Source organism: Micropterus salmoides, unplaced genomic scaffold, assembly GCF_014851395.1.
Source record: "Micropterus salmoides isolate LMB-PRFRI ecotype aquatic unplaced genomic scaffold, ASM1485139v1 Ms_hic_scaffold_252, whole genome shotgun sequence".
In the NCBI taxonomy this organism is placed as follows: Eukaryota; Metazoa; Chordata; class Actinopteri; order Centrarchiformes; family Centrarchidae; genus Micropterus; species Micropterus salmoides.
Window position 1 is genome coordinate 1 of NW_024041729.1, and position 9,623 is coordinate 9,623.

The following is a 9,623-nucleotide window of genomic DNA, read 5'->3' on the forward strand; positions in this document are numbered from 1 at the left end:
GGGACGCACTCTCTGGGAGCTGGGGGCCCGGAACCTGGACACCCTGAGCTGCAGGAGACGGTGGATGGTCATCAAAGAGTAAACGCTTTACTCTCCACGACCAAGGCAGCTGTTGGCTCTGAAAGGGACACAGTGACAGAGGTAATGATGATGGTATTGCAGATCTTAATATTTATAATAATGATTAAAGTGATGGTGGAGAGCAATGATGAGGTAGGAAAAGTGATAATGGTTGGCATTTTCACTTTTTAATGTAGACTCACTGTTTTGTGTGTGCTGTTGGACAGCGGAGTCGTCTCCTCCTTTGGAGAGACCAGCAGCTCTGGGATCAGGCTGCTGCTGAGGCACCGAGACGCTGACACGCAGAGGGGAGGGACTGCTGTGGACTGAATTCATGACCGAGGACTGAGGCTGGGAAACAGATGGACCTGGAGCTGGGGAGCTGAGGCCTGGATCGGGCAAAGGCTGGGAAACGGACGACTGGATCTGTACCTGGTCCTGGCCAAATAAGGCCTGTGAAACCTGGAGCTGATGAGTGACCTGGTACTGGACTTGGGGCTCGACGCAAAGCTGGGGTGCTGTGATCTGGGGGACTGAACTCTCAGATCCAGGCAGAGTGATGCGAGCCCAGCTGGAGGGGAGAAACTCGTCTGAGCTAGTCTCTCGGTGTCCTGAATGGGAGGCGAGGGGCAGATCAGCGGCGTGTCCTCTGGGTCTGAGTGAAGCGGAGAAGCCTCGACACATTGGTCAGACATCACAGTGCGGGTGTCCTGACCGGAGACTGCATGGGTCTGTGGTTGGGTGTCTCTCTCGTTGGCGACTGGGGAGGCAAGTGTCTCCAACGGCACCACAGGCAGCGATCCGACAAGCAATTCGGATGTGATAGGAGAACTAAGTGCTTGCTGTGGTGGAAATGATGACGACAGAAGATGAAGAATTAGATAGATGTTATAGATCCTTTTGGAAGCAGTCAGCTAATAGTTCCACAGTGATGCACAGAGATGAAACCAGCTTGCAACTTTAGACACTTTTCAAATCTAAATTAAAAAGCATTATTGTTTTTCTGTCTTTAAATTGATTTATTTCCCCTGCCTTCTATGCCACACTTTGCATTGACTCTTTCTATGCATATAAATTAGCCTTGCCATGACTGACATCAACAGTAGCAATAGTCATTAGTAGCTGGCAGATGTTACATGGGCCGGTATGAATTAAATATTTCATTGCTGATAAACAGTTTTCTTAGATATCCCTATTTCAATGGGAACATTTTAATAATATTTAAATAAGACAAAGTCACTCATAAAATAACGCATCATATTAGAGACAGTTTGTCACACATGAAACAAACTTACAACAATGGCATCAGCTTTAAAGTCAAACTATGTAACTTTCAAACGAAGACAACAACAAAAAAGGTTGAGACCAGAAATAAAACAATTCAACACATTCAGGTGTTTTGCAGCTACAGCATTACTTGGTCTGTTATGACCAGTAGCTTATGATGATGCAATCACTACAAACTGATGGATATTCCTGTGTAATTGACATTTCCGTGTCAGTTGGCTGCCTTTGTAGGTACCTGTAGGTCTATTTGCAGTTCTGTTACATAACGTTTTAGCTCAGTCAGCAACTTTAAAGCAACTGAATCAATAAACACTGAGAAATTAAAGAAATACATTGCGGTTATCTTGTAAGTATCTTGCGAAATTCAATGCTGTTATTTTGTAAGCATCTCTTGTGGCCACAGTGGCTGCTGTCTCACTTTAAATCACAATTTACGTCATAATTAAACCAAATACCAGCAGCAGTTGGTTTCAGTTAAACATTTTGTTGCTAAATTTTGCTACTGGCGCAATATCCCTGACATCATTACATTGGCCATTTTGTCAGTGATCCGTGTCCAAGAAAATATTGAAAAGTGTCTTTTACCCACCAACTAAATGCCATTATCAGACGATTATCTGCAGGTACTGTTCAAATGTGATCAAATCTGTTATGTCAAGTAATGTAGAATGGTGAGGCACCTGTGCTTGAGAATTTCTATTTTATGCTACTTTATACTTCTTCCACACTAAATGGGAAATTCTGCATAATGAGCACTTTAAGTATATTTTGATGCTAATACTTGAGTACTTTTACTTGTAATGCAATCAGTTTACTGCTGACCAAGCCTGCACTAGCTATCTGGAGCTAATGTGTCGCAACAACAATCTAAGTAACGGTTTAGTGTTAAGCTAACTGTTGATATTCTGTCTTTTACTTCTAACTTTTACTCTTGTGAACAGTTTGTTTCCTACATTTATTACTGCGTTGTACTTCCATGACGTTCTTTTACTGTTGTTTACAGTTGTTTCTTCCTGGTATGCCAAATAACTGGGATTCCGTTTACCATATCTTATTGTTGTTTATGGCATCTAATCTTTTTCTAATTTTTAATCACTATCATTGGACTTGTCGTATTATACTAAACTATACTATTAGAAAATACAAACATCATCACTGAGGAGAAGCTCTGTCAAAAAACAACATGTAAATGTAAACCAGCACAAGCATTTCATCACTAAATTAGAAGAAATCTGCAGGAATTTGTTAAAGCGCTGACCTGTTGCAGATGTTGCATAAAGGCCTCGTTCTGACTCATCGAGTGGGTCACCTCCTCCACTACTTGGGTCATGTCTGCTGGGGGCATCAAAAGTTTAGGGATCTCCACAGCTGGATCGGGGACCAGAGGTGGTTCAGGAGGAGGCTGCAGGACTGTCACCACAGGAGGAGAGGAGGACTGCAGCCCAGAAGAGGTTGGCTGCACCGAGACATGCTGGAGAACATGTCCGTAGGGCTGCAGCAAGAGAAGAAATAGACATCAGAGCTAAAACTGAATTTAATACTTTTTTGTTGTTGATTTGTACAGAGTACATTGTGTTTGTCAGCTCAACAACCCAATGACACCAGGAGGTTTAGTAAAGTATAGTTAATAAGTATTCGGCAATGATTGTGATGAAAAACGTTGTTTGCTACTTGGCTCAAATCTGATGTGACTAGTTTTAATTAAAAAAAAAACACATTGCAATGTAATACAGTGGAAGCCTCTTATAATGATCATCCCTGTCCTAGACAAATTGATCATTATAAGCGGGTGATTATTATAACTGATTTCTTATCTTTTTCTTTATTTCTCATGCAGATTACAATTTTATTGAAAGTTCCATATTTATTACATGAATATAAAGTATTGAAACAGAAAGCTTTACTGCTTACTGAATATAATTGTTTCAAAATACAGTGCAGCTGTTTCAGACACTTCAAATTAAAATACAGTGTATAATTCAAATACACTATGCAGTAATCCAATACAGTACCGTTTATAAAATATAGCTTACTGTTGGTCCAATTATAACTATACTATAGCCTAAAACAGTAATGTGCTGTTTACAAGTGCAGTAACGTCAGCGTTGCTAATAGGCTTCTAAGCCACAACAAGATTTTTTTCCCACTTTGTCATGCAAAAGACCCAAAATGAACACTGTAAGCAGACTCCTTAATTTACTTTAAGCAAATTATTTAAACAGCATTTGTATAGGAATGATTCTGTCCCAAGCCTTCTGATCCAATAAACAAAATCAAATGGCTCATTTACATTTTTTAAATCTATTTTAAGACTGAATCACACACCGTAGAAAACTGATTTTGCACTGGTTGCACAGGTTGAAACAGTTGAGTATGTTGAAATTCAGGCCACACCTCAATCAAATGGTGTTTTCTATCATCTGTGTTCAGCAAAATACATGTTTCAACATTACAGACTGGGGTTCAGTCTGGTGTGCAACATGCTTAAACATTTAACCCCTTGAGGGTTGTAAAGCAGCACTTTTTTATCCTTTTGTTATTTGGTGTCAACTATACCAGTTTACATACAGTATATCTGACATTTTTCTCACCATTTGCATACATGCTATGCAGTTGTTGTTGGTTTTTTGGCTGATTTTATTTCTTCTATTACACATCCTCTGTTTCCATAAATGTTCGTGGAGTATAAAATAATTTAGATATGCAATTGAATCTTGTGTAATCCATCACAGTGAACGTTGAGTCTTCATGAGTTTTTTATCTATGTTACATTATCATTGCATCAAAATGCAGTTTAGGTGCAGATTGATTTGGAGGGGTCCTCCAGCCACAATGCCAGATTACATATACCATGATAGAGACAGAGGTGCTCACTCACTTGTGCTAGTTGGTGGAAGGTCTCCTCTGAGCTGGTCCTCTCCTCTTGAATTGTTCTTTCTGGCAGCAGCACCACGGAGGCCTGCTGGAGGCTCAGCTGTCCTTCTGTCACTCCTGTCTGAGGAGCCGGGGCCTGGGCAGCAAAAGGCAGCCCCTGAACTACTGAGGGGCCATTAACAATCGAGATGGACGTGAGATCTGGGGGAAGCACCCCTGAACTGTTGATCAAGGTAATGTGGTTTCCAAGAGCTGGACTGTGGACCAAGGTTGCACGCTGCCCCTGCCCTCCTGGAGTGTAGGTTCCAGCCAGGTGTGCTGGCATCTGGAAGACAGTAGGGGGCGCTGACTGTAGCTGCAAAGGTCCTGAAAGCACAGTGGCCTGGCGGAGTGCTAGCTGCCCTGTAGGGGTGGTGAAGACAGGGCTGAAGTTCAGCTGTCTTTGTGGCACAGTTAGGATCTGAGAGCCGTCTACGAGCTGCCCAGCAGAGGGAGTCAGGCTGTGGACCGATGGGCCTTGGTGACTGGGGTTCAGCAGCGATCGAGCTGCACTGGCAGGCTGGGAGATCGTAACAGGGGACTGGCCTGGAAGAAGGAATTGGCTTTGGCCTTGGAAGAGTCCCTGAGGGTGGAGCACAAAGGAGCCGCCCTGGTTGACCAGCTGCAGGCTGACCTGTTTGTGGAGCTGCTGGGTGGGCTGCGGCGGTGGAGCTGCAGGCTTTTGGCCTGGAGGGGGAGAGTAAAATATTTGGTGAGGCAGTCCCAGGAAAAGTAAGACTTTGAGTGTGTTTTTGCCCAGAAAGCTTCGGGCTAATTTGAACCAGTCTGGGCTGAATGCTGATGGGCAGCTTGGGTTGGATGTGAAGAGGGGCACGTTGCAGGAGGATGCCCGGGGCTGCTGCTGTTGTTGCTCTCAGGGTTGGAGTGATAAGAGGACGACTGGTCACACTGGGAACAGCCTTGTGGATGATCATACTGGATCCCTGGGCAGGACTCAGAGAAAAGGAAGTCTCTGGAGAAGCAGCAGGGAACACATTTCCAGGCAAGAGACCCATCAGCTGAGGAGGGGCAGCAGGTTTTAAAGAAGGGCAGCCTGGCCCTACAGCCAGGAGGGAGGGCTGGGGGGCTCCACTGCTGCCTGGGTGTCTCTGGGCAACGCTGGGGTGACAGGCAAGGTCACAGACTTGTGTAAGAATGGTACGGTGGGTGGAGAGAGGAGAGGGGCAGGCGAGTACAGGGACAGGCTATCCCCAGATTGGGCTAGACCTGCCTCCAGAGCCATGGTCTGCTCTGTGATCTCAGCCTCCTGCAGGCTCTGCTGGAGGATATCACATGCCACCTCTGCCTCCTCCATTTCTTCCACTTCTCCCTTCTTTGCCTCAAATCCAACCTCCACGGGTGTTTCTCCCTGCTCCACCTGTGGGTCTTCTCCACCCTCCGGCGATGACAGGAGGGCCTCCTCCAGGAAGGACAGGTCCACACACCCAGGTGGAGGTGTGTCTGGAGAATCCCTGCCATCTCCCAGCAGAGAGACGGGACTCTGGAGGAAGAATCAGTGTGAGATAGAAAGAGAGGTACAGACAACAGGATAAGGGAGAGAAAGTTAAAAGGAGGGAGAATTGTATGATTAGCAGGAGTTTACAGAAAACTGTTTCAGGCACAGAAGGAGAGAAAAAAAAAAATCATTCTCCTGGGGAAAATGCTAGTTGTTGTGACGCTGCTGGCTGTGGATCTAGACACTCACCGGGGCATCTGTGAAGAGGGAAGGCTCCCCAGAGGAGGAGTTAATGAGCAGGTCTTCAGCCTGCAGCTGGTGAGATGAAATTAGTCAATTTTAGGTTGGGCTCACAAAGTCATGGTGAGAAATGCATGCGGTATTACATTACAACTCTCTTTCACACTGTCAGCCTCCTCCACACAGCTCACACAACTGTGCGCCAAGAAATATTCCCATCTTGAATTTATCATTTGCACTATTGATTTTTTATTTGAGTCCTTCTCTATTTAAGACTCTTTTGTTACCTCATTGGTCCCATGAAGGAAGTCGTTCAGGGCTTGGGGGTCACTGTGAAGACGAAGAGAGGACTGAAATTAAAATTCCAATCAATATCTGTTTAATCTTGGTGAATATTTGGTGCAAACCAAGGTTTTTGCACACAACAAAGTACAGCTTAAGAGAACATTAGACCTCATTAAATCTAAATATAGCGTGCAATAACAAAACCCTGTACAAAGGATTTTATTGCTTACTTACTTTTCATCATCTACAGGATATTGTTTTTTATTCTGCCGGATCCAAGTAAGAATCAGACAGACTCACCACAAAACATCAAGTAGACAAGTCCCATCTTCATCCTCCATGTCAACTGAGAAGACAAATGCAATCATGTGTAGGATCAATCAGAGAGGAAAACCCAATGCATTACACACATTTTTGCTGTAATTTTTGCTGCAGCTACAGATGATTTTATTTCAGATGACAGTTTTAATTTTTTTTTAATTATTTCAACAGTATCACCAAGGTTGCCATTTGAGACATATCTAAAAAATAAAATACTTTCTTTCCCAGTCTGACTCAGAGAAACGTATGCACGCCTCTGTCATGAGGAGGCTGGACTATACGGAAGTTTTCTGTTTTGAGGTCTTCATGCTAAAACCACACCTAGCTGCCACATGACAAAAACATCAGACCTGATGACTCTGGTCCTCAGAAACCTCCACCGACAACATGTTGCTTTCTGAATTTAAGATCCCTTGGTATACAAAGTGCCTAAAGGTCTTGCTTCACAGTTCACATCAGACACGCTTTCAGTTTACAAACCCAGCAGATCTCACAGGCCACAAGGAATCAGTCTAGCCCTGCACCGATGGAGAGTTGATTTAAAAAAAAAACTTAAAGCATTCTCCTACAACAATCTACAGCTATTTTGTATTATTTTATGATATTCAATTAAGCAATTGTTTAATATATAAAAAGTCAAAAAATTGTGAAAAATGTTCATCACAATTTCCCGGACCACAAGGTGCCGTGCTTGAATTGCTTTTAGTTTCTGACAAAGAGTCCCAAATCTATTTGCAATTCTATAAAACAGAGAAACGTGGGAAATCCTCACATTTGCATGTCTGACTTGTGACCCCTTAAAATAAAGTCTTCCTGTGGCCCTTTATCACATTGATACCAGTGTGGCCATGAGTTCAACCAAAGACTTATTTACTCTCGGATTGTTTCATTTGAAGGATTTTAGAGGCCAGAAAAGTATTTCATTTCAGTATTTCACAAGAACATTTGCAAAATCTTAATTATTTTGTTTAATAGAAGTATGAGACAGACAACCCCTCCATTTCCAGAACAATGTAAAGATAAAATGATAAAGCAAATTTTCATCATTCTACCTAGGCTATTTGAAATGAAATGAACAAATCGCCCACTGTCAACACTCATCAACCTCAACTCCTCATGAGTATCATTTATGAGTCTGCTTTCCAGAACGAGTCAGACCTACTTCATATATGAGAGGCCCCATACAGATCGGTCGAGCTGAGTTCTAGTAGCGGCCTCATGGGAAGTCGTGGCCGGGCTTTTGAGTCTGGAGGCGGAAGGATGCCAGGCCGAGGCGGCGGGACGGAGACGGGTCCTCCCTCTGCTGGGGCATCGCTGCGTCCTCACGGTGCGGGAAGCCGGTTTCTAGGCTGGATGAATTGGGGGGGGGCACAAACACACCACCACATGCTGTCAGGTCACTTGAGGTTACCTCCAGTCAAAACACATTCTCATCTCAGCGGTGAGACATAAGATCAATATATGATTCATCAGTTTCTCCTCAGCTGTGGGCAGAGCTGGTGTAATTTTGTTGCAGACATCTGTGGAGACTGGACCAAATCTTTACCAATAATAGCATCATTTTTTATTTAGTTTTGGATTCTATTGATCATGCCTGCGGCTGATGAGGAAAATGGAAGCTATTGTTGTGGCTATCACAGACACGAGAGGGGCATATCTGAACGCCTCAGCTGTAAATAGACGGCTCCCCCTGCGCCTGGGATGTGACTTATCCTCTCCTCATGGCTGAAAAAAAAAGCAATGTGGAGAAGCTCGGCACAGCGCAAGCCAATTATAACATTACTCTCTGCCTTGCGCTCAATTTCCCGGGGAGGTCCCATAAAAAAACAAGACAAACCTCCCTCTCCGGTCCTGCTGACATATTTTTGTTTACAACACGACAACCGCATTAACACCCTCAAGGTTCCGCATCGCCCAATGAAATCCAGGCAAACGACCCTCATCTAAACCTGCAGCAGCAAGTGCATGCTATTCTCTTGCAATAACAGGACCAGGCTCCAGTGATGCATTTATAGGTTACGTAAGGTGAATGTGTGGTCGTGTGAAATGAATGTCCCAAACCATGTAGGATGGGGAGCCGTTTGCTCCTTGTGGTATTTTTCTAATTTCTTTATTTTTCTTTTCCCCTGAGTGGGACCACGGCAGCTGACGCCTGCTGTAAATCATATCGCGGTAACAAAAGATGCCTTGTGTTAAATATGATTTCCACGCAGCCAGCCCCGAGCGATTCTCTTATCGTTGTGCCATTAGTGTAATTCCGCAATTCAAAAAAAACAACCGACAGGAGGAAAAAAAAAAAAACTCACCCCTTCTTTGTGGTTTATTGTCCTGTCAAGCGGGCCTCTGCGCCATCGATTCTCACTCAGTGGTCTTTTCAGATGCTAAAAGGAGGAGAGGGGTGGTGGGGGTGGTGGTGTATGGGGTATGGGTAGGGTGGGATGGAGGTGGGCAGGAGGAGGAGGAGGAGGAGGAGGAGGGGGGTGGAGGGGGTGCACCGGGGTGGGTGTGAGAAACAGACTGGGAGAGCCGATCACAACACAAAGGTGGCGAAGAACACAACTGAGAGGAGGCGAGGATCCAGCTTCAGCAGCGCGAGACAGACCGCGTCCTGCGCCCCGCCAGGCAGCAGCCACTTCACATATCCCCGCAGTTCACCGTGGAGCTCCTTCTACCCCGGTACAGACGTTTTGGATTTTCTTACTCCCGTAAGTCCAGAAAACAGCGAATACTTTCCCAGTGAGTGCTCTTAATGTATATATATTTCGAAACGTTAGACTTTGTCACGTATGTTGTGCCAAAAGAAGGAAATTGTGCAAGACTGCAAAGTAAATAGTCATCGTTAGTAGCACTTTTCTATACTGTTAAGGACAGACAGAAAAAGACAGCAGACATGGGGACTAAACAGAAAAAAAAAAAACAACTATCAGGGAAAAAGAAATTGCAGGTCAAAAGGAGAAAATCAGAACAGAAAGAAAGGAAACTAATGTAAGGTCATGTTCAAATTTTATTCCCACATGCACTTGCACTGCATGCAGACTGACACAGTAGCACTTTTCTAGAG

At 44.2% G+C, this 9,623-nt stretch overlaps 1 pseudogene; it reads right to left on the bottom strand.

Moving 5' to 3' along the window:
- Nucleotides 1–91: 91 nt before the first annotated feature.
- Nucleotides 92–8,986, bottom strand: LOC119918997 (annotated as a pseudogene).
- Nucleotides 8,987–9,623: the final 637 nt, after the last annotated feature.